This window comes from Mus caroli, chromosome 12 (genome assembly GCF_900094665.2).
Source record: "Mus caroli chromosome 12, CAROLI_EIJ_v1.1, whole genome shotgun sequence".
NCBI classification, from domain to species: Eukaryota; Metazoa; Chordata; class Mammalia; order Rodentia; family Muridae; genus Mus; species Mus caroli.
The window spans coordinates 63,222,741-63,249,559 of record NC_034581.1 but is presented as its reverse complement, the minus strand read 5'-3'; the positions used below and the strand labels follow the sequence as shown (position 1 = coordinate 63,249,559).

At 39.0% G+C, this 26,819-nt stretch overlaps 1 pseudogene; it reads left to right on the top strand.

Moving 5' to 3' along the window:
* Positions 1 to 16,556, top strand: part of LOC110306538 — a 148,554-nt pseudogene extending 131,998 nt beyond the window's left edge.
* Positions 16,557 to 26,819: the final 10,263 nt, after the last annotated feature.

Genomic DNA, 26,819 nt, shown 5'->3' with positions numbered 1-26,819 from the left:
AGGAAGGAAGGAAGGAAGGAAGGAAGGAAGGAAGGAAAGGGCTGTATCTTAAAGCTCATGTGTGTAAATGGGACTTGGGAACTTTTTTATTATACTCCCAATCTTACAGGTGTGCATATAATGTCTCATTTAAGAATAATGAAAAGAAAATAAAAGTGAACATACATATTTAATATAAATAAAATATGTATATTATAGCTAGACTATAGTTTATTGCTTTTACTATATACTTCTTCCTTTTTTTCTTTCATTGTATATTTTCTTCATTTACATTTCAAATGTTATCCCCTTTCCTGGGTCTCTCCTCTGGAATCCCCCTATTCCATTCCCCTGCCTCTATGAGAGTGCTTCTCCACCCAGCCACCCACTCCCATCTTCCAGCCCTGGCATTCCCCTACACTGGGGCATTGAACCCCCTCAGATCCAAGAGCCATTCCTCCCACTGTTGTCCAACAAGGCCATCCTCTGTTACATATGAGGCCAGAGCCATGGGTTCCTCCATGTATACTATTTGGTTAGTAGTCCCGTACCCAGGAGCAATGGAATACTGCTCAGCTATTAAAAACAATGACTTCGTGAACTTCATAGGCAAATGGATGGAACTTGAAAATATCATCCTGAGTGAGGTAACCCAATCACAAAAGAGCAAATATGGTATGCACTCACTGATAAGTGGATATTAGCCCAAAAGTTTGGAATACCCATACCCGAGATACAATTCACAGACCACATGAAGCTCAAGAAGAAGGAAGACCAAAGTGTGGATGGTTCAGTGTTTCTTAGAAGGGGGAACAAAATACTCACAGGAGAAAATATGGAGACAAAGTGTGGAGCAGACACTGAAGGAAAGGCCATCTGGAGACTGCCCCACCTGGGAATCCATCCCATATACAGTCACCAAACCCGGATACTTCTGCCTTTTAACCAAGTGTTTAGGCCATTTACTATTAGTATAGTTACTGATATAGTAGTACATAAGCTCATCAGATTTTTTTTCTCTGTGTGTCATTATTTTCTATTTGGGGGATTAATAATTTCACCTTCATGAGCATTACTTTTTAAATCCTGGCTTCTATGCTAGTTATTTTCTCATTATAGTGACAAAAGTCTTACTACAGAAACTTAGGGAGGGGAGGGTCTATCTTGCTTCACAGTTTGAGAGTGTGTGTAGTCCATCCTGGCAGGGAGGATGGTATTATAAGTGTGACAGGCTAGACATATGGTATGCTCAGTCATGACACACAGAGAGATATAGGTTGCTCTCTGTTTTACTTCCCCTTTCCTCTCTCTTATCCAGTCTATTCTGACTGAGTGTGAATATGTAGCTCATGCTCTTATCATCAGGGCTTTGAGTCCCTCCTGTCACTGTATGTTCTCAGCCATGACCAACATGAATCCCTTTTCCTTTAAGCTGACTCTTATCATGTACTGGTCACAATGATAAGAGAAGAGCTGTGCATATAGTTTATGTCTCTGACATATGTATTAATTCCCTGGCAATTATCTTTTCATGAAATACTATTATACTTGTATGTAGCTGGGTATATGACTACCCTTGAGAGGATACAATTGTAATCAACACATCCTTGCTGCACTTATCCATGCCTACTCAAATCAGCAAAACTGATAAATTCTGCTTAAGGTCTCCTCTCGTATATTGCTTACATTTAATGCATGGTGCTAAGGAAATGCATGATAGTTCCCAGGCTCACTGCTCTAAATGTTGCAGAAACTACACTCCTCCACTCTATGTTTCCCAATCTAGCCCCCTGCCCGATGAGAAAGAGAACTTACCTTCTTAATACACTGGCTATAAAGAGAGAATTTGTTACTAGCCATTTCATTGTGACTGAGCACAAAAATAAAAATTAATTTAAATGTTTGTTTATTTTTGTTTTATGATTATTGGTGTGTATCTGTGTGGGGGTATATGCACATGAGTGTAGTTGTCCATAGATGCCAGCAGAGGGTTTTGAGTCCTTTGGAGCTAGGGAGTTGTGAGCCATCCTGCACAGGTGACGGGGACAGAACACCAGTTTTTCTCAGGGGCACCAATCACTCTGACACAGTGAGCATTTCTCCTGCTCTTAACAACACGTATCTTTATTCTAATGTATAGTTGTTGTAGAAGAAGGTAAAATATAAATTAGATCTTTTTGAGATGAATTTCAAAATGTGTTATTGTAATATGTGCTTTGAGCTACAAATTACATGGAAAACCAACTTGATAATTTAACTAGGAAGTATGTGGATTTTATTTTATTTATTTATTTATTTTTTTGGTTTTTCGAGACAGGGTTTCTCTGTGTAGCCCTGGCTGTCCTGGCACTCACTTTGTAGACCAGGCTGGCCTCGAACTCAGAAATCCGCCTGCCTCTGCCTCCCGAGTGCTGGGACTAAAGGTGTGCGCCACCACGCCCGGCTTATTTTATTTTTTAAGCTGTTTTCAAAAGTCCTTAAAGTTGATGACATATCCAAAACAACAGCATAAGACTTCAAACATTTTGGCACAAGAACTGTGAAATCTTCTGTGGACATAGTTCATAATAGTAACTGAACTATTTTGCAGAAGGCTCAATATTTCTTTTGTTTGCTAGGGGTTATTTTAACTATAAACAAGGCCTTATTGGTTAAATCTTTTAATAATGTTGTAGCAAATCCATTCTAAAATGATATTGGAGTTAGACTAAACTTTTATATGAAGTTGGCTAGCATACAGTTTCCAAAATAAAAATGTGAGGCATTCAAAATACTGAAGAACTCAATCATATTGATGTACATATATAAAGCCAAGGCACAGATCCCTTGAAGTAGAATCAAACATAGAAAGAAAGGCCTGTCTGCTCCAAGAAAAGAACATATCCAGCAAGTGTCTGGAGCTGTGGTTCTTTCAAGAAGTGGAAAACTCTCACAGTAGAAGTGCTGTGGATGTCAAGGGCCAGATGCTGCACTATCTACCCTGGTGAAGAAGGCCTTGACCATTCTCCTGTCTTGTTTAAACCATGTGTTTCCATTGTTCTCAGATGTAAGCTGCACCTGCCTCTCTCACCATTGTAAATTTTTTGGGTGTGATCCAAAGAAGGGGATAATTCTGAACTCACCGAGACTATTAAACCAATCGATGATAAAGGCTTTTTACATCAGCCATATGCATATATTCCTTTATATTACACATTTTAAAATAATTTAGTGCCAGTTGCAAGTCAGCATTTACATAGAAACTATTCTGTATGCATCTACTTTATGTCATTATTTATGAGCTATGGTTAATTTCCATGTACAGTCTGATACTTTAGTTTCTAAACTCACTATAAGGACATATGATGACAGGGCTATTTGCCATAAAAAATACTCCTGTTTAAATGATAGCCTCTCAGATTCAATTTCTTTATGTTAGTTATGTTGAATGTTTCTTAGAACGATTTAAGACCTCAATCTCAATGGGTATCCCTTTTGCCTTTAGATTTGTTTTTTTAAGTTAAATTTCTAATTATTTTTGTCCTTGTGATTTGTGGAATCATTAATTTTAAAATGGTTAAAGAGAAGGAGACTTCATTATGCTGAACAATTCTTTAAAAAAAATTTATTTAGAGAATTTCCTCATTTTCCAGTCATAAATCTTGCTTGACAATGACACTGAGTTTTCGCAGCACATAAAAATTGTAAAATCCTCTTTAATATGTATTAGTTAAAGTGAGCAGAAGCTAAGGCTAACTCCCACTCTGAAATGGAATCTCTGATCTCTCTCCTTAACCTTTGCTTGTTCACTGAAGTGATTATTCATGTAAAGGACTGTTTTCACTTACAGACACTAGGGCTATTACTCAAGCTAATGACAGCGGATCCTAAGGACTTGGAGTTGGATTAACCTGATGAATCCACTGACTTTCCTGAATGGACACGTTCATCATTCTCATCAGCAAAACAGTCAGAACCACAGGACCACTGAAGTCACTCTTCCTGCAAGGATGTTGCAGGAGTCCTTTTCGAGGGCATTTGTTGTAACAGATTCTCACATGCTGTGTCATCTTCCAGGCATACTTCCATCATTGCGATGGCTGAAAGTAATTGCAGAAAGTTCGGCTGATTTTACCCGTAACACTAACAGGATATCCCTGAATGTCGCTGTTTTGACTACAGGAATGTGTTAAGACTCCTGTCCTTGAGTGTTAAAGGACCAGAGGTTTCGGTATCAAAGGAAGGTCCCCCATGACTCAGAGAATTCTCCTAACAATTATGCCTGGAAAATTCCCTCTGGGAAATACAATGACTTGCAATGGATCTGTGTGTTCCTATTTGGTACTATGATCCTCTGCGTTTTATACTTAAGATGAAGTGGACCTTCATCTTCTACTGAAAAGCCAGACCTTCAGCTTCCTGTGATCCTGTAGCTAAAAGAGATAAAAGGACCTTTCCAGTACAATTGTCTAACAGACACTGGCAACCTTTTCAATTCTCCTGTCAAGCAAGGCGGGGCATGCTGGAGTAAGATATGTCCCTGCTGAGTAACCTTTACATGGGACCTGACATTTCAAGTGTCTTTTGTTCCACTCATGGGGTCTGTGCCTATTCTCAGAGTAGTGATGGAATTAGTTTGAAGAAAATGTACCTTAGACCTGGATGGGAAGATATGACTGAGAGCAGAGGGTCAAGGGACAGCTAGCACGCACCAGGGGGTCTTACTTTTACCTGCTCTGATATCTTCTCTCCAATGAGATAAATCTGAGACAAACCTGACTTTGGCCACTCCACCTGGATCATGCCCAGCATCTTTTCTAAAAGACGTGATGCTCTACCATCGATTTCATTTCTAAAACACAAGTATCCTTACTGTTATTTCATGGGTTACAAATATTACTTTCATTATGCATGGGAAAGAATAAATTCAGGCTCTCAAACTTATACTGAGAGAGTCCTTTTATGATTAAACATTGATTGACTTTTTAAAACCTCTATGCTGGTGCTTCACCCAAGATTGTGATCCAGCCACAACTAGAGTTAAATTTGTGGCAAATAAATCAGGTTGAAGTCACTGGAATCTGATCCTAATCCTACACTTCCTTCAGATTCCCTTTAACCCACTCCTTGGGTTTGTTTGAAAGTTAGTCCACTTAGTCTTTTATTTCTGGTTCCTTTGTCAGTCAAGTGCTTCACATGACCTGGTGATTCTCATGGTTTCCTTGATAATTTTCTCTAAAGCAAATGCCTACAGCCTCTGTGCTTTAATATTTACACCATCTTTTTTTTTCTTTCTCAAAAACATGCCATTACATAGTAAAGACATTGAAATTCCAGAGGCTGGGACCTGAGACCTTACTGAATCATTTTAGCTGCAGGTCCAGTGGTATTATCTCTTGACATCCATGATGTATGCTAATTGTCAACATATAGCAGTAACTGAAGAAAGAAAGGCCATAGCAACATACATGTATTTTGTAGAGTGTACTTAGCATAAAGATTATTCAAGAAAAATCACTAACTGGGAACTATGAGATAATGGTATAAGTAATGGCCATTGACTGATACTGTATACCACAGTGTTCTGTGTAGCTTTCATTGGGAAAATGTTGGCTTTTATTTATTATTATTTACACTCTAGCCATTGCCCCCTACCTTTCTTCCCCCTTGTCTCTGAGAATGTGCTTCCCCCAGAACAGGCCTCCCCCTTCCCTGGGGCCTCAAGTCTCTCAAGGATTAGGCATATCTTCTCCCTCTGAGGCCACACCAGGCATTCCTCTGCTATATATGTGTCAGGGGCTGTGGATCAGCCAGAGTATGCTCCTGATTGGTGGCTCAGTCTATGAGAGCTCCTAGGGATCCAGGTTAGTTGAGACTGCTGGTCTCCTTATGGTTTTTGATGCTGTCAAAACCACAAGTGACAATAGTATCTGTACACATAAGCATGTGAATGACCCCATTATCTTCCAGGGAGAAGGATCAAGGACAAATATTTTTAAATAACTTAGTTTCTAAGGGACCATCACTAAGTAAGATGTCTGTGTCCTGTATAGATAGGACCATATATTTTTCAATGTATTTTTTTCTTTTACACCTTTAGGTAAATCGCATCTTCCTTTGTCTGGGAATTTCTTTCTCAACACAGTATCTGTATTTTCATTTTAGAACACCAGTTTGAAACATCTTCTTGGGTGTTCTATGTTTCTGGGCTAATATCCACTTATCAGTGGGTGCATATCTAATGACTTCTTTTGTGATTGGGTTACCTCACTCAGGATGATATCCTGCAGATACATCCATTTGTCCAAGAATTTCATAAATTCATTGTTTTTAATAGCCTAGTAGTACTCCATTGTGTAAATGTACCACATTTTATGTATCCATTCTTCTGTTGAGGGACATCTGGGTTCTTTCCAGCTTCTCGCTATTATAAATAAGGCTGCTATGAACATAGTGGAGCATGTGTCCTTATTACAAGTTGGAGCATCTTCTGGCTATATGCCCAGGAGAGGTATTGCTGGATCCTCCTGTAGTACTATGTCCAATCTTCTGAGGACCCTCCAGACTGACTTCCAGAGTGGTTGTACAAGCCTGCAATCCCACCAGCAATGAAGGAGTGTTCCTCTTTCTCCACATCCTTGACAGCATCTGCTGTCACCTGAATTTTTGATCTTAGCCATTCTGACTAGTGTGAGGTGGGATCTCAAGGTTGTTTTGATTTGCATTTCCCTGATGATTAAGGATGTTGAACCATCACTGGGAAGAGAGGCCCCTTGGTATTGCAAACTTTATATGCCCCAGTATAGGGGAATGGCAGGGCCAAGAAGTGGGAGTGGGTGGGTAGGGGAGCAGGGTGGGGGGAGGGTATAGGGATCTTTCAGGGTAGCATTTGAAATTTGAAATGTATATAAAGAAAAGATCTAATAAAAAAGAAACATCTTTCTGGAAAGTGTTTTTGGCTACATTTTACCTGTGGCATTGGTTGTATTTGTTGCTGTTTTTCTGTAGCCTTAAAGACTAATTTTGTTTTCACAGATGATCCCGGGTTTTAGACCCCAAAGGTTGTGTAGGGTGATTATTAGTAATATATAGCTATTTCTAAGTTGTCATTCAGTTATCAAAAGCATCTTGAAGCCAAGTAACCATTGAAATGTGAAAGTACCTTTCCAAGAAGCATAACTTACTCAAATAATCACCAAAACCATTGTCAATTCATGTTTTAGATCCAGTCTCATTATTACGTTTTATTTTGTTTTGTCTTCTGGAAGCTCTGGGAGTCTGCTGTTGGACACACAAGATATACAAATTTTCCCAGACCTTTGGGGGTAGATAAAAAGTACATTTGTGAGGAATTCTGAATTTTTAAAAATTATAGTCATAGAATTTTTGTAAGCACCTTGCTTTAGATTCAACTTAAACTTGAGTTGAACCATGAAGGTAGAGTGGAGGCTCGAAGCTTTTCATGCTCCTTAAAAATGTGGGAACTGAGCCTAAACTGCTCTTTGTTGTGGCAGAATGCAGTTAGTGAACTACTTTACATATTGTAGGGGCACAAAAAAGTGTTTATTATTTTAGGTAATACTCATAAGTGGAACTATTGCGATGCACTAAATCAATGTCTGCTTCATTCTGCCAGAAGTTAAGTGATTGTCAATGGAGTTTTATTGGATGACATCACTTCAGTAGTGTTTTTCTTGCATTGCAGTTGTATGGGGAAAGAGATGGTTGTCTATGAAAAACAATAATAAATACAGAAATAGGTGGCTTTAAAGAGTTTTTATTACAGTTTATTTATCGAGCAAGGGGTCTTTCTTTCCTTCTTGTGAGCCAGGGAATAAGCTCTGATCTTCAGGCTTGCCATTAAGTACCTTTACCTGCTGAGCCTTTTGCTGGCCCCACAAAAAGATGTTTCTAAGAGTAAAAAAAAAAAAAAAAAAGAGAGAGAGAGAGAGAGAGAGAGAGAGAGAGAGAGAGAGAGAGAGAGAGAGAGTATTTGATGAGTCAGGCATTTTCCCCAAAGCTTAAATTATTTTCCATGTCATTTTGGCCTTGTTCACTATGGAAGAGGAGGAAATTAAAGCTCAGAAATACTTAACAATTCATTCAAGGCCACATAGGTAGTAAGAGCTATTGGGTACCAAAATTAATGACCATGGTATCTTTTGGTAAAAAAATAATAAAAAGAGGGGTTGGCAATATGCTCAGTTTATGGAATGTGTGCCTAGCATGCACAAAGCCCTGGGTTTCAACTGCAGCATCATACAACCAACCACACACTTGGGAGGTTGATACAGTTGGATCAAAAATTCAATGCCATCCTTGTTTACATAGGTTACATAGTGAGTTCAAGGTCAGCCTAAAGCAACATGAGAGCCCATTTTTTAAAAAAAGTAAATGAATTTTTAATACTTTATTTTTTTTTAGTGACTCACTTTCTCTTAATTTCAAAGCCACATCCTGTATCTATAAATGATCATTATGAACAATCATATAAATACAAGAGGTTATAGCAGAGAAATGTCAACAAAAGTCTGCTAGGGCCCTTGTAAAGAATGTCTGTTCCCAGGTCACCTTCTGCAGGCTGAGCTGCTGATGTGAATCTCAGGAGAACTCCCAAAGCTTCTGAGTGAGACTTCTTTCTTGCATGAAGTCACCCACATGGGGATACATTTCACTGGGCCCTAAGTGCCTGAGTGGTGTCATTCATCAGAAAATGTGTTCTGGGAAGAGTACGGCTCTGAATGTTGTACTTCAAGAGAGAAGTTAATAGTTTAGGGATTTAATAGAACATTGGAACATTCAAGTTTACTAGGTTGTGATGGCAACATTTTTTTTTTTTTAATATTTGGTGAAATTTAACCTTTAACAGAATGATGTGGCAACTTTAAATTATCTAAGATTTCTGAAACAGACTTGCACTAAAATACAGATTTTCAACTTAATCTTTAAAAAGGTTATTGAAGTAGATTAAACAGTGCTTCAGGAAGCAAGCACATTTGACATCATCCATTTTACCTTATAATAACATAATTGCTGTGGAATTTTGACATTTAACAAGGGGTCTGCAGATGCAGCTGTCTCAAGGACAATTTTTCTTCCAAAGAAAACCGATAACATTACAGATTATAACTTTTCTATATGTGACTTATATATTTAAATGCAAATCCAAACCCACTTTCATGGTCCCCATGGAAGCATATTTTGTTTTTCAGAATCATATTATATTATGTACTTATATAAAAATATAATCTTTTTTGCATTCTAGGTAATGGCATTAAAAGTGACAGTGGGCTTTGTTATTCTTGTTGTTTTGGGGTTTTCTACTTTGTCAGCCAATCCTATGGTTCTCAGAAGAGTTGTGTATATGTGAATGCCTGCCTGCGCGCGCGCGTGTGCACGCGCACGCGTGTGTGTGTGTGTGTGTGTGTGTGTGTTGTGTGTGTTTCCTGGAATATATCTCTGCTGAGGCCTTCTTATAGGGCCAAGTGCTTTAAAAATAATTTGTAGGAATACACTCATTTGATTCTCCCTACAGTTTATGAAGTACATACTATTTTCTTGATTTTATAATGAAGGAACAGAGATTCAAGGGTAGAATAATGTGTTCTGTCATACAACTGGTCTATGAGAAACTGGGTTTTGCAGTCTGTGGTCTCCCTAATTAGGTCACTTCCTGTGGAGAGTTCAAGCTCCCCTTTTCTTACCTCTGCTTTGGGATTTTTCAATTATGTATTCTTTTTTCCAGTAAAAATGATTATAGATCCCATGATAGGTCTGTGACTTGAAAAAAAATGGTAAGTGCATGTGGTGACAGTGTCCTCCAAATGCCAGCTCCTGTCCTGACAAGATTTGGGCACACTCATATACAATCATTTGGTATTGTGTAAGAGGAAAAGGGGAGACACGAGGAAAGGTTGGCCCATACAGTGCCAGGAAAAAAGCAAGAAGTATGCCTTGGCTAAGAGAGCAAGCTTCTGGTAAAGGCATGGCACAAAGAGTCAGAGCATACCTCCTTTAAGGAGACAGAAGAGCCAAAGGAAATTTATTTAAAAGTTTGAGATTATTCTGTTCATTAAATGGAACTAAAACAGATTCCATGATTAAGCTTAGTGGCTTGAAGTCATATTCCCTCTGTGTTATTTCTACCGTTTGACTAGTGCCTCTTATATCACACCAAGAATGGAGGACTAATCCTCAGATGTGTTGAGCTTAGGTATTCCTGCTTTTTATTAGCTGGCGAAAATGAAGTTATAAATTATCTGCATCAGGTGATTGGTTAACTTTCATGTCATTATATAAAGGTCTGTATAATGACATCACATACATCTCTGGCATTCAGTTATTAGGGTTTAAGAAACTGGGGAGATTGTCTCATTCAGTTTGAATTGACTTGAGGAAGCAGAGCCTACCTTGGACACTTAAGTCAGAGTTGATGTAACATTGGGCTGTTTGATACATAGAGCAAACAAGGGACAATGGAATAATTCAGAGGCTAGGAACAGCAGGAAGCTGCTAATCATGGAGGATTAAAAGACCAATGAGCTGTCTGGAGGACTGAAGTTAAGGTAGGCAACCATAAGGCAGAACCACTTCTGTAGAAGGTTGAATTATGAAGATGTGACCATTCCAAATGATACCTCCATGACAGAGAAGCAGAGCTTCGGGATGGAAGGTGGGGTGCTTGTTTTTTGCTTTTCTTACCCTTTCCAAGTCAAACCAAACCCAGTGACAAGGGAGTGCGATGATGAGTACGTAAGAATGACTGGGAACTGATTTGAGAGAAACAAAGACATGTGCACATTTATCGGTTATGTGCACAGAGATTACGAATATATTTGACAAAGGAAATAACATATAGGCATTATGAGATCAAACTTCAGTGCTGTCAAGCCTGGCCTGGCCATGCATGATCAATGCAGTGTTTTCTGTAGCAATGCCTTATGCCTCAGTTCTTATCTCTCTAGAAATATATGGTGCTTCATGTACATAAGATGTACTCAACTTTATATATATATATATACATATACATATATATATATATATATATATATATATTCTTCATTTACATTTCAAATACTATCCTCTTTCCTAGTTTCCACTTCAAAAATCCCCTATCCACCCCCCTTTGCCCCTGCTGTTCCGCAACCCACCCACTCCCACTTCCTGGCCCTGGCATTCCCCTAGACCGGGGCATAGAATCTTCACAAGACCAAGGGTCTCTCCTCCCATTGATAGCCAACTAGGCTATCCTCTGCTACATATGCAACTAGAGACACTAGTCCTACCATGTGTTTCCTTTGATTGGTGGTTTAGTCCCAGGGAGCTCAAGTCACATCTCTGTTCTTGCTGATCCTGATGAGTAGGAACCCCGATGACTAGAGCTGTTCACTCTCATAATTATGACTTTGTGAACTATTGGGTCCAGATTTCCTTGATTCTGAATGAGGTCTAAGACAAGTCCTCTTCTCCTCACGTGAACTCTATAAACCCCCACATTACAGGAGTGACAAATTTTGCTATCACTGAACAAATTACCCCCTTCACTGTAGGGAGATAAAAACAATTCTCTCTCAGCTAGGGTTAGTATCCATGACAGTTATATTTATGCCATCCACTGGAAGTAATTATGGAATGCGTCTCTTCTTATCCTGTGGCACATGTGCACCAAAAGAAAACAAGAAAGCAAAGAGAACTAATGGAATAATCACCTAGTATGAGCTCCAATGCTATCAGTTTGACTAAAGAATCTTGCTCTGTGTAACAATGTATCTGTCAACTAGAGGTCACATGTACAACAGTGGTCCTGTAATGCTGTGAGGGAGCTGAAATATTCCCATTGTCTTGTGTTAGCATCGCTGTCATAACATCTAGTACAGTGTGCTAGTCTCACATGTGTGGTGATATTCTCTTCTCTCAATTGCATTAAAGTTTAATAGATGCCATTATAAATAGTGCATAATCTTTGCTACTGATAAGAAATATGTTACTTTGATTCAAAATGGAACTGATCAAACCACCAAGGTTTGGGATTTAAAATACTCATCTGAATTACTAGAGAGTTCAGAAGGTACTATCAACATTCATTAAACAAAAGGCAGTCTTCTCACTAAGCATTGTCCAACTATTGGATGTCTGTTTGCAGAAGAGTAAAATTAGACTCCCCGTTTTCATCAGTTACAAAATTCAACTGAAAGTAGATTAAAGGCTCATGGAAGACATAAAACTATTGAAGAAAAACAAGGGAAATGACTCAGGATGTTAGCAAGGGAAAGAATTCTGGCACAGACCACAAAAAGTCCAGGAAACAAAGCAAAAGCAGACAAATGGCATTTTCTCAAGTTAAAGGGCTCCTGTGTAGCAAAAGAAGCAATTGATGGAATGAAGCAATGTCATACCAAATGGAAGGTAGTCTCAGTAAGCTATAGAACTGAAAAGGGGTTGATATTCAAAATAGAAGGAACCATAGAAACACATTAGCAAGGAACATGTAACCTATTTTAGAAATGGGCAATTTGTCTTCTCTGACATTTCTCAAAACTAGCCAAAAGGAATGTTGAAGAACAAGTTCAAATATTCACAAAGATATCACTTCCCCGTATTACAAATTGTGATTATCAAAACAATGAAAGTCATAAAGGTTGGCAAGGATTCAGAGAAGGCATGCAAGTTCTTAGTGTGAATTTAAAAGTGTAGCCAATATAGAGAACAGTATGGACATTTCATGAAAAAAGAAATATGTTACTTGTTTACATAGTCATACTGTATTAGACCATACTCATAAAAGTTTACTTTAAAACAGCTAGTCCAAATGTTTCTAGTTGTCATATCACTCCACTGTAGCAGAGGCCATAATAAGTGATTGATCTACATTTGCTATATGATGCTAAGCAATATCTACATTTGTGTAAACACATCCCATAATATTTATATATTGACAAGTTATTTTCTGCTGCTAAAATGAGCCAATTCAAGCCAAATTAAAATATATGAAGGCAAGTTTATTGGGAAGCCAAAGTCAATCTCTGGTGGGTTTACTAGTCTCAAGGAATGCGGCCAGGGAAGTCACCATGAGGAGAGAAACAGAGTGGAGGAGGAAGAAAAGGAGAGAAAGAGCATGCTCACACAGACACAGAGAGAAAATGAAGAGGGGGAGAGAGAGAGGAGACCAAAAATCTCTGGATTATATAGGAAAGACTTTCTAGGGGAGGAGAAGCCCAATCCTTGAGCTAGAAAGTTCAGGATAGAGGGCTGGGTCTGCCCTCCATGCCCACTAACAGGTAGGGACTGAGGGATGCTGGGAAAATCTGGAGGCCATGTCTGCTTTGGTTTGTAAAAAAGCTCCTCAACTGTTTTTCTTGGATCTGAATTCCAACACATATGACAAGTCACTCAGTGATACAGCTCTTAGAAAATATTTTGCCATTAAATGATGAGTGAATATGTTGATGTAGTATGTCAATAGTCATGTCAATCTATGTACTATTTTGTTATAACACTCTAATATTTTAACCTTTTGTTTTAATAATTATGTTCTCAATTTATATGTACATATATATGAATTTTTCCAATATTCTAGAACTAGTTACTATAAACATCTGCTTAGATGTTGATTATCTAGAAAAAATTTGTCATGTTACATTTTAAGTAAGGGTAACAAAAGTTGGTCTGCTGGAATTATCCAAGAGAAGCATGGACTCAGGTAAAGGACTATATATTACTTAAGTGGTGATACATCCAACAAAACTTCTATTTTAACAATGTATCCTTAGCAGAACTAGTTAATGTCTTTTCTCAATAAATTGCCTTTAATAAAAACTTCTGCAGGAGCCTTTCTTTCTTTGTGTTAGTCCAGGTTCACTGGTAAATCAACAACAAGTCTATATTAATGGTGTAATGAATATGTCAGAGAAGATATCTGTGAAAGAAAATTGGGTGTAGGCTGGCTGAGAATGAGAGAGTTGCTAGACATCAACAAATCTCAAATAAAAGAAAGGGGAGGCAGAAGCAGGGATCAGGCAGAAGCATGTTAGACTTCAACTAGTCCTGAGAAGAGTGTGGTAGGCATACCAGGGAGTCTTTATCAAACTTTTCCTCTGTGGTATCCACATTACCTAAGAGTACCCCTCATATAATTCCCCTGCCCAGATAACCAGTACCTAGGAGCCATGGCTTTGGGTCAAACACGGTGATGGGTTGTAGGGCAGAGTCTGGTGCCTTGGTCAATCACACTCTGTGTTCTCAGAATACGAGAGTCTCATGGTCGTCACTGCCACACTACCACCAAGGCTATTTGCTTTACTTCCAAGAACCTCCTAGCCATTCTATGAACACTCAGCTCACATGCCCATGTTATATTCTACTCCTCTCTGGCTGGGTCTACCTATGGTAGTACCCATTGCAGTACAACACAGCTGAGAATTTATCAAATCATGTTCTCCATAGGATTATAAATCAATAAGGGAAATACTAGAATTCTCGACTCACAGAGACTATGCGATATTAATTTTTATTCTTTATAGCTGCTAAATTTTGTTTTGTATTTTACTCAGTAATAGATAATACAGGGAATGCCAGAATGCCAGTATAGCCTTTTTTTTTTTTTTTGTAAAGGAATGAATGAATTAACTCTGCGTGCCTCTGCCCCTTGTGTACAAGTTGCTATGATGGATGTCAAGTGGAAAAAAAAATCAGAAGAAAGAGTCCAAAGACATCACAAGAGAAGATATTTCATATAAACATTGATTCTTGCTCTTCAAAGACATCCCAAGGAAAATTGTTAAGGAAGGCGAACCTAAAAGTTTATATAAGAACTTTAAGAAAGGTGCCACAAAACCTGTCAATGAGGGCATAGCACAGTTCAAGGACAAGCCACAAGAGGGCAAAGGGATTAAGGACAAATTACAGGAGGCAGATAAATTCAACAAGAAGAGAAAATTCCAGCCAGACAGTAAACAAAGGAGGTGAATCAACAGCCCAGAAACCCAGATGGGACAGGTTCGAAACACGGAAGAAAGAGCTGAAATAGAGTGAGAGCTCGGCTATAAGACTAACTGTGACATCGTGGTTCGAACAAAAAGTTTCGACAAGGGAAAATAAAAGAGTGGGGCTGAGGAGTGATTTGTAGAATTTAGCTCAAGGGGAAACTAAAACTATGCCTTTGCTCATGACTCAACACGTGTGATCCCGTGCTTCATTCAGTATGTCACCAGAGAGCAGAGGATACAGGTTTCTGAAGAATTGTGAGATTTGGATGAATGAAGTAAAACCAAATATTACAGGAATATTGTTAAACATTTTCTACCACATGGCAGTAGAACACAGATTGCAGGGGTAATCAAATTTTAAAGGCCACATGACAAAGATGCTGAGGCACTCGGAGACACTGGGCATTGTGGAGTATGCGTACATTGATTAAGCCACTTTGGACTAGAGGAATATGCAGATAGGGGAGCTCTATGGAACACATTCTAGCTGTACAAGGCAGCAGATCACCCAACTCTGGATAAGGTGCTAGAGGTACATCCAGAAAATTAGAGCTCATTATGGATGAAATGGAGCAGACTCTGACTCCAATGGCCCCAAATTAAGCACACTGTAGTTAATTTTTTTAAACCCATGCACTCCCCCAGAATTTTAATCAGAACTCATTGAAGTCATCCAGCAAGCAGTGCTATACCTGGCTCCAAACATGATGGTGTGCTTGTTGCTGTCTGCTTCCTGTGGCATGTACACCCAAGAGTAGGACAGTGTGAACAGTGAAGAAGTCTGTTGAAAAGGTGACTACTGGCCAGTACTCTTCTTCGGTTTTACTGATGGCATTTGATTGTATTGCGGATACTAAGCTTGGAAGCATATAATTATATCAGAGATCACCAGTGCCTTATCCAACACAGTAAATGACAATGAAATGAAAAACATGGAAGGCTAGGGCCAAGAAGTGGGAGTGGGTGGGTAGGAGAGTGGGTGGGGAAGCATGTGGGGACTTTTGGGATAGCCTTGGAAAGGTAAATGAAATAAATACCCAATTAAAAAAAAAAAGAAAAGAAAAACATGGAAGGAAGATCCTATCCTACATATTGAGTCCAGAGACCCATCCTATGTGGTACAAGAACTTATGAAGGTTCTGCAGAAAGGTGATGATGATGATGCATACAGTAAGAAATACACTGCAGTACACCATGTGAGCTCTTGGAATCTGTCTCTCCAGCTTTGCTGAGCCATCTCTAAGGACATGCTCAGGGGGTGGTGCTGATAAATCTGCTTGTGTGCTGCTGTTTGACATCCTGAGGTCTGCTACTGGAGACATTCAGCCTGCTATGGATGCCATCACCATGTTGGTGGCAGCAGAACTACATCCTGGTAGCAAGGATGGAGAGATTCAAGTCCTCTGTGACATATAGCTCTCAACTGGTTAACAAAGCAAGATTAAAAGATGACAGAATGGAAGAGAAGATTGCTCTGCAAAAATACGTGTAAAGCATGTTGGCATGAAAATCCCGAAGTCCTGGACCAACATTCTCATCAGCCCTCTTAAGTGTTGTGACCAGGAAGTTCTAAACAAAGTATAAGCTCTATTGAAGAGCCTGGTTCCCACATGAGAAAACAAACAAACAAACAAACAAACAAATAAACAAGCAAGCAAGCAAAGGCACCAACAGTAGAGTTGAAAGTCTGCTTTGAAAGGTGAGTGCATAGGTATGAACAGGATGATGGAGCTGGAACCCATTTCCCAGTGAATAAGGGTGGGATCCACCATACTCAGAATATGAAAGCTCTATGATGTATTTCTTCTTTGTAAAAGAACCTATTTATATAAAATTTATTTCTCAAAGTGGAAAATAAATGGGTTAATTAATTGACTATTCATTGCATAAGTTATCCAAAAGGCTTATTTGTGCTGTTCAACACTATAGAGAAATCCTATCAATCTTTGTTACAGGAAATGGGCTATGCAGCTACTACAGAGAACAGGCAGCCAATGTGAGCACTGTATGGCTGAGGTTAATGAGGACTTTATTTGTAGAACAGGTCTAAATTTGACACCTTATCTGCTAGAAGAAAACTATTTCTCTTACTAACAAATGAGAGGGGAGAGAGAGAGAGAGAGAGAGAGAGAGAGAGAGAGAGAGAGAGAGAGAGAATATGAAACAAAGAACAGGTAGACAGGTAGAGAAGTTAGACAGCGTGGGTACCCATTCCAGAGAACTAATGCAAACTGTCCTGAAGGTTGTTGAATAGTCTCTGCATGGCTGATCCCTAGTCGCTAGTCACCAACAATATCTTTACTTCTGATAGACTGAGCATCCCCAGAGCTAAAGACTTCAGCTGAGAAAGAGAGTGTTGTTCCCCTCCAGGATCAGGATGCTAAATGCAGGTACCTATTGGAAAAGATAGTTCTTTCCATGATTATTAATTTACTGGTAGACATGACTGTCTTATTCTTATCCTTGTTTCTAGTCTGAGGTCCTTTCAAACGATTACAAGAAGATGTCTTGGCTTTTAGTCCGTGGCTTTTGATACTGTTGATGTCTAGATCCCTCACAATTGAAGGTACTTGCTTGGAACCACCACAGCAGCAGCTGGATTATCACTCTAAACTTGGAGTCACTGAAGTCAGTGTTCTTATGGGAAAGAGAGATAGAAATGCACTTTCTTCACAGAAAACACAGAGAAAGGAAAAGTCATTACTTCCTCATGGAGGCCTAGCCTTTTGTAGACATGTCTGGAAAGAAACCACTGGGCTTCTATTTCCATTATAAGCTCAAATATGATTACCATGGTTTAAATTACAAGGCTTTTATTGTGTCATTTTTAAGAAGAAGAATGATATGTGCTTTGCTTTAAGCTATATCAACAGCCTTCTTATTTATTAGTGGACTTTTTTATGACCTCCACCCCTGGGAAAGCAATCCACAGTCAGAAATAAGAAAAAAAATATATTTCAAAGTTAACATCATGGTTATAAAAGCATGTACTTTTAACCCTTAGGGCCAGGGCTTAATGAATTTTCTTATGGCAACATTTTTAACAAGCATGGTTATCCAGTTTCCCAACTCAAAGTGGGCAAAAAAAAAAAAAAATTATAAACTGGAAAGTAGGCAAAGGAAGTGTTGGAAGTGGTCAAAAACATAAAAATGAAGGCTGACAGTCTGATGGAGGAAGCAAAGGCAAGGAAACCAAAAGACATTTGTAGAGGAGAGTTGCCACGGAGGACAAGAGGGCTCTTGCAATATCAATAAAATGTGCATGTTCAGCATTGTCAGTTGAAGGGCAATGCATATCAGTGTAATTCTTTGATAGTAAATGCACATGTTCCAAGTTCTTTCTGCCTCATCATTGAAATTGCAGTGAGTATTGTCTGTTTTGCTTTGCCATACATGGAAGAGAAAGTACCAAAAAAAAAAAAAAAAAAAAGTAAAGTAAAAAAAATCTTGCTAGACAGAGGTGGTGTACGCCTTTAATCCCAGCACTTGGGAGGCAGAGGCAGGCAGAATTCTGAGTTCAAGGCCAGCCTGGTCTACAGAGTGAGTTCCAGCACAGCCAGGGCTACAAAGAGAAACCCTGTCTCGAAAACAACAACAACAACAAAAACAACAACAACAACAAAAACCAAAACCTTGTCCTTTGAACTATTATAAATACTTTTCAGTCTCTATATTAGAGATAATAATTTTAAACCAAAAATTTAAAAATTATATTGGGGACTTCTAGAGATGGGGACAGCAGGATACAGGGTGATATGAAGTGGGGCATAGAGCATGGGAAAATGGGAAGGGCCCCTTTAATTGGGAAGCAGGGAGGAAGGAGAAATAAACTAGAGAGAAGGTAGGAGGAGAAATACAGAACACTAAGGATGTTTGAAAAACTCATAAGTATATTATTTTACATTTACCTAAAATTACATATAACACATCTAAGTGTGTATAAATATATCCATACTTGGACTAATAATAATCCCTTCAAGAGCCATATACCATTTAACAAAAATCCAGCAGCAGGTATGAGAAACCTCCTTTTGAGTTGTAGATCAGGATAGGACAAGGGAATTTCCAAAATCATGTATGTTATTGCTGTTGCTCTTAGTTGTCTCTCAGGGATTAAAGACAAATCCCTGGTGCTAAAGATAATGTATAACACATACGATTCAATTTGGGCTGAATCAGAACTGAAGGCATAGTCATTGAGTGTCAGCTTTCATAGTACCAGAAGGGGCTGTAAAAGATGTCAAAGGGAGAAACAACTGATAGTATTACTGGACTGTGATGCTTAAGAGCACAAAAAAAATGGCCAGCATAGCAAGATATTCCTAATGGTGCTATAATGGCACTCATAGCTTGTTAGTAACCAATAACTATCTAACTGGATTTAAGGTCCACTTAACAGGAGGGAAATCTGGTACTAGAAGTCTGTGTATAGTGAGGTCATGAATCTTAGAAGAAAGCCACTATCACCCCTTTACTAGACAGGTATAGTTTCCAGCTACATTATAAATATTTATCCTAATCCCACAGATAAATGTGGCTCTTGCTCTTCATTAAAAAAAGCACGTCTTTTGCAGTAGGTGAAGACTATAACTCAAAATCTGTAACTCAAAATTGTGTGGTCAACAAACAGAAAACAACTGATGGTAAGCTGCCCAGACCCAACAGGTACAGCAATAGCACAATTTCTGTTCCTAACACTCAAGAAACATTTCAAAGGGAGCCAAAGGACTGGAAAGTCTGCTTTGAATTGTCTCTTCCAGAAAGACTGAGAAGCTACAACTACAATATTGCAACAATATGGCTGCCTAAAGGAAACTCAAACAATGATATTCCTAATAGACATGCTGATGTGGAAGGGGAAATCTCAAGGGGTCCCACAATGATATTCCTAATAGACATGCTGATGTGGAAGGGGAAATCTCAAGGGGTCCCATCTCAAGACAACTACCTACAGTCAAATCTGAAAAAAGAAGTTAGTCTTTTCCAAGGATGAAGGTTATAAATAGAAAGTCCCGAAATCAATATATAGACTCTAAAGGTTGTATTTATTTGTTTATATGTGCATGTATATATTTATATCAATAATCAAAGGAAAAGAGGCCATGAATTATAGAGGAAGCAAGGGGTACCACCTTGGAGGGTTGGTGGGAGAGGACATGAGAAGAATTAGAGGGAGAAAAGGAAGGGGAGGAAATGATATAGTTAACTTTTAATCAAATATTTAAACATTATTGAGAAAGATTAGTAAAGTTAATTATGGGAAGTGAAAAGAAAGTTAATGATGGGAAGTGAAAGTTGAAAGTGCCAGAGACTTATGTCACAAAACATTTTTGTTTCATAGATTTCCCAAAGCATGTCTTTACAAAACAAGCCCTGAAGCATGAGGAATTGAAAACACAACATGCAGACCATAATGGCTGTGATGAAATGAATTCCTGATGAAGTAAACACTGTTCCAACGGTCAGAGAAGGTAAAATAATTGCAGGAGGACATGACTGAAGTCCCTAGAAAGGGCTCAGTTCCTCTGATTATGGAAAATCTTGTTGCAGACACAGGCATTGGTAGATCAGGTGAATTAAAGGCATTGGGGAGCAGTGTAAAATAGAAATATTATGAGACTCTAGGTATGTTCTATGCCCAATAACTTACTAGAGTGATAAAATAGAAATACTCAGTGGGCTTTTCAAGGATTTAAGCCTCTCAGTTGTCCAATTTGGTATAATGAACCACCAGAGGGATTCTTTGACCATACTTACTCTATCCTCCCCTGAGATGGCTAGAATGTACCTACACAACCAACATAATTCCTCACATCAGGAAGCAATGGATACGGTCCTGCCTGCCATAAGCTAGGGCCAGGAGCCATGATGATGATAAAAGGCAGTAAGAGGCACATGTGAGGTACTAGACATACTCTATAGCTTAATGTAATCATTCTACAGTATGTAGGCTTCATCACATCACACAGTGCTCCATGAATGTATGCAAAGTGGCAGTCAGGACATGATATGACATGTATTTCTTCTTTGTACCTCTCTCGGTCTGCTGCCCAAAATGTACCCCATAAGAAGGAAAGTGGGAGCGTGGGTGTGAGAGCACACTGAGTGAACTGAATAGTTGCCCAGAAGACCCTATTTTGTCCTAGAAGGAAAATGAGGCGAGGGTCCTTGTTATGGAGAAGTGAAGAACATTCTAATTTTTTTGGTACTCTGATTATATAACAAAACTCAAAAAAATATTTCACTTAAAAGGATTTACACAAAAAAGCAAAATGGAATATATAAGAGAACTAAACTTCAGTTATGAGTATTTTTCTTGAAGAAGTTCTCATTTTCTTGCTGTGTCACTAGAAATAAGGATAAAAGGGAAAGCATGCTCTTCATGCCTGACAGTCTAATGGCCTATGCCTTTTTATGGTAATCTTTCTTCCTTTACATGGGAAAACCCAAAGAAATTCCTCTTATAGCCCTTGTTTTTAGAGGACAGAAATGCCCCTTAGACTATAGATGGTTAAAAGCACCTAGAGCACAAGAATATATGAGATGAAAGTAGTGTGAATACTGATTGTGTTCCAGGAAGGATGCAAGCTGTCATCCCCTTGCACCTGAAATTGCAAGGATATGCATCTCAGTCTATCGATCCTCCTTGCATGCATATTCCAGCAAGGGAAGGCACTTTCTCAGTTACTCATATACCTCTCCACTCTGTTCTGCTCAGGAGCAGTCTCCATACATGATTAGCCCTCAGGTAGCATCTTCCACGTTAACCTTGTGATGTCTGATAGGAAGGACAGAGATGGATAATACCTTGCTGAGATGTGTACACATAATCCATAATGAACAACTGCAGCTCCTTTCTGACCATGACTGGGCATCAAGGCAAAGTGCAGTCCAAGCCTATTGAGGCACTGGGTCCTAAAGGGACACATTTTCACTACCTGGCTAAACATATAATTTTAACGCAGCGGGTAAGACTTTCCATACTCAGCCCAAAATAGGCCTCTGATTCTTGTTTCTATTCTGATATTTTCCCAAGAAGACACTTCCCTGTTCTTCTGGGCCACTGATATCGATTACAGGGATTGGTACCCCTAGAAAGTTCATTAATCCAGTGTGTTCTGTTATGACCCATAGAACCAGATAAGGTATCATTACGACCCTTTGTGCTCTACACAGTCCCATAGATCTGGGCAACCATGCGGTTTTGAATACTAACCTTTCTGGGGAGTTAAGTGATTGTGCTCTGGAGGCTTCAAACACTTTTGATATTTTTCAAGAGGAGAAAGTTTCATCAGCTCTGAAAACTGGATTTTAAATGAGCACACTTTTGTTTTCTGTCTAAAATAGCACTAAGCAGGATTACAGTTAATTTCTCAAATTAATTTCATGTTCCCCTATCTGTGCTACAATATTCAATACTTTATGGGAAGCTGGATGAGCTTGTAGTTTTAACCTATTAGAGGGTAGAGACCAAATTCTTGAGTAATAGCATTGAAGGTAATAGCATTGCCTCTTTTGACTCATGGATCTTCTTTCACACATTTTGAACACTAGTATGGAAATCTTTGTGCACAGCTGTTGAGAGCTGAAGTGTACCCCGAGGAATACTTTGCAAACTCAATAGAGTTCTGAGTTTCTCATCTATGCCTGTGTTCATAATGTAGTAAATATGAACCAAAGCAAGAATAAAGTATCCTGTTATGCTACTAGTATTGATGTGTAAAGAGAACATTGTTCTGCTTCCACCAACAATGGTCTGATCCGAGGTCCTACCTAGGATCATTTACTACTAGTGCATTATGGTATCTTGTAAAATGAAAAACGTTTCCCAGTAAGCACTTAAAAGTATGAGTCAGAGTCAATATGGAGACTCTGACTCATTCCAATAAGGTCATTGAGTAAGGTCTGTGATGTGTATTTCCAGAAGTTTCCAGGTGATGCTGCTGTTCTGTGAGCCTCGTCTTATTTCCAAGGTTAAAGCAAGTATGTACTAGAAGGACTGAGGGAACTTCAGTGTTCCATATGCATAGGTACAATATTTTTGCTTTTTTGTGTAAGTCACTTTCTTTATTTCTTCAAATATAGCTCCATGAAGTCACTATAACCTGCATTTCATTGCACATAATGGGTTCAGTATATGAATGGAACGGCTCCAATTTCAGTTCTCACTAATGCTATGGTAATTTTGTAGGCTTCACATAAACTCTCTATATCTACATAGAAATCTTTGCCTAGGGGTGTAGTGGTTTGAATAAGATGGTCTCTACAGGTTCATATTTTTAAATACTTAGTCATCAGGAAGTGGAACTCTGATAGGAGTAGAAGAATTAGTAGGTGGGGCCTTTTTGGAGGGAGTATGTCACTGGGGGTGGACTTTGAGGTTTCAAAAACCCATGCTCAAACCAGTTTCTCTCTCTCTCTCTCTCTCTCTCTCTCTCTCTCTCTCTCTCTCCCTCCCTCCCTCCTTCCCTCCCTCCCTCCCTCTCCTTCCCCTCCCCTCTCTAGTAGGATGTAACTCTCAACTTATGCATCATGATGATAATGTACTACACCTTGGAAACTGTAAGGCAGACACCAATTAAATGCTTTATTTTAAAGGAGTTGCCTCAGTCATGGTTCTGTTCACAGCAATAGAACAGTGACTCAGACACTTGGAATGTTTTGTCTGTAATTCTTGATTCTCTGTCTGATGTTCTTATTGACATCCAGCATACTAAAATATTTTCACAACTAATAGAAGTTGTAAATGAAACTTTCAAGAAAATAGGAAACAAAAGAATAAGAGCAAACTGCTGCCTCGGCTCTGTCATCGGGGACCATTCTATTCTGGAACTCTAAGTACACAGTAACTTCTTCTATAATAATAACAATAATTAATAAATAGTAATAAGAATAAGAGTAAGAATAATCACATGCAGCTTACCAAATTCTTCTTGACTGTAGTCATATCAACCCTGAAATGAGGAGAGATGTTGCTCAGGATATAAAGTTATACCATATAACTTTATGTGTAAATTGTGGTTGTACTTATGTACATCTAGAGTCTTTGGTCTATACATCTAACAACTCTGACCTGATATTCTTAGCACTAATACTTTCTGAATGTTATTTCAAAAAATTATTATTGGTTCTCAGTTTCCAAAAAGTTTAATCTTGAACTATTGTAATATTAATCTATTTTATTTCTGAATATGTATCACAAAGAAATATCACTATGTTGAGGAGATATCTCCACTATCATGTTCATTGCAGAGCCAGTTACTAAGACATAGAAACTAGAAACAGCATAGATATACATGAATTGGTGCATGGATAAATAGTATGAAGTATACACACACACATAAAATGAATATCTTATCATTTGTGACAATGTGAATGGAGAACTAGAATGGCTTACATCTGGAGTTCTTCTCCATGGTAATGTGATGTCTAGATAACCTTAAGCCTTCAGCCAATGAGCTTCCATTCCTGGCTATTCCTCCCTGACCCAAAGATATATAATCCCTAGTTCACCCTGAATAAAGCATATACATCTACCATCAAATAACACAATATGAGTAAGGATCATCTCAGACTGCTGAGATGATTAAGTACCATGGGGAAGATGTTCGACTAAAGAGCCTTGCCTAAGATTCCCAAGGAAGGCTTTCTTTCTTCTAGCTCCTCCTGTACACCTGGCCCTCACTCCCAATCAGATCAGATTCCGCTAGTTCCAGGTTCCACTTGTCCCTCTTTGCCAGCCACACAGGCACACTGATGGATAAACAACCCTGTTAGGAATCCCACGTGAAGACCCAGCTACATGGCTGCTACACGTGTGCAGAAGGCCCAGGTCTGTCCCATGCTCTCTGGTTGGCAGTTTACTCTCTGTAAGCCTCTATGGGCCCAGCTTAGTTGATTTTTTATGTTCTCTTGTGATGTCCTGGACCCGTCTGGCTCCTTCATTCCCCAAGCTCCACCTAATGTTTGGCTTGGGTCTTTGCCTCTGTTTCCATCTGTTGCTTGATGAAGCCTTTCTGACGACAATTATGCTAGCTTCCTCTCTGCAAGTATAGCAGACTATTATTAATGATGTCAGGGGTGGTCTTCCTATCATGGCTTGAAACCCATGCCAATCCTTGGATGGCCTTTCCCTTAATTTCTGCTTAATCTTTCCCACCTGCATTTCTTGTAGGCAGGACAAATTGTAGGTATAATTGTGGGGACAATTTGTGGTTCGATTGGTGTCCCAATTCCTTCATTGGAGGTGTTGCCTAGTTACAGGAGATTGACATTTAGGGCTCTATATCACCAATTGCTAAGAATCTTAGTTAGGGTCATCCTGGGAATTTCCATTGCCCTAGGTTTCTAGTTCATCCAAGAGATCCCCCCTTACAGTTGCCTCTCCCACTATTCATTCTCTCTTTCTCTCTCTCTCTCTTTCCTATCTCCTTCTCTCTCCTCTTCAAATCTGATCCCTCCTGTTCCCATCCTTACCCCCTCCCCAACTAAGTCCCCTCCTTCCATTTATCCCACCATCCCCTCATAGCTAATATATTTCCTGTTCTCATTGAGATTCAAGAGTCCCTCCTTGGCTCTTCCTTGTTTTGTAGCTTCTTTGGGTCTATGGATTGTAGCATGTACAATACCTTTTGACTAATATATCCACTTATAATCGAGTACATACTATGTGTTCTTTTTGAGTCTTGGTTAATTCACTCAGGATGATCTTTTCTGGATCCATCTGTTTGCTTGCAAATTTCATGATGTGTTTGTGTTTAATGACTGAGTAAATTACCACATTTTCTTTAAAAATTCTTCAGTTGAGGGACATCTAGTTTTTACCAGTTCCTGGCTATTATGAATAAAGCTCTTAGGGACATAGTTGAGCACATGTCCTCATGGTATGATGGAGTTTCTTTTGGGTATATGTGTGAGAGTGGTATAGCTGGGTCTTGAGGTACATCTATTCCCAGTTTTCTGAGAAACCCACAAATTGATTTCCAGAGTATATACAAGTTTGCACTCCCACAGCAATGGAGGAGTTTTCCCCTTGCTCCACATCCTCACCAGCATGAGCTGTCTCTTGAGATTTTGATCATAGCCTTTATCATGGGTGCAGTTATTTTGATTTGCATTTTCCTGATAACTAAGGACACTGGACATTTCTTTAAGTGCTTCTCAGCCTTTAGAGATTCCTTTATCGAACCTCTGTTTAGATCTGTACTCCATTTTTTAATTGGATTATTTGGTTTGATACTGTCTAATTTCATGAGTTCTTTATATATTTTCATGTCAGCCCTCTGTCAGATGTGGAGTTGTTAAAAATCTTTTCCCATTTTGAAGACTGCTGTTTTGTCATTTTGATGGTGGTTTTATTTATTTATTTATTTATTTGCCTTACTGGAACTTTTCAGTTTCATGAGGTCCCATTTATTAATTGTTGATCTCTTTTTTTTTTTATCATGTTTTAACTTTTAAATTCACTTTACATCCCAATTGCTGCCTTCCCATCTCACCTCACATAGTGCCTCTCCTCTCCCTTTCTCCTCTGAGGAGGTTCCCCCTGGCTATCCCCCGACCCTGGCACATCAAGTCTCTTCAAGGTTAGGTATATACTCTTCCAGAGGCCAGACAATGCAGACCAGTTAGAGAAATGTATTCCACAGTCAAAGCTTTAGAGATAGGCCCTACTCCAGTTGTTGGGGCGACCCACATGAAGACCAAGTTACACATCTGCTACATATGTGCAGAGGGGCCTAAGACCAGCCCATATATATTCTTTGGTTGGTGGTTCAGTCTCTGAGAGCCCCAAAAGGTCCAGGTTAGTTGGTTCTGTTGGCCTTCCTGTGGAGTTCCTATCCCCTTCAGGGCCCTGAATTCTCCCCACAACTCCTC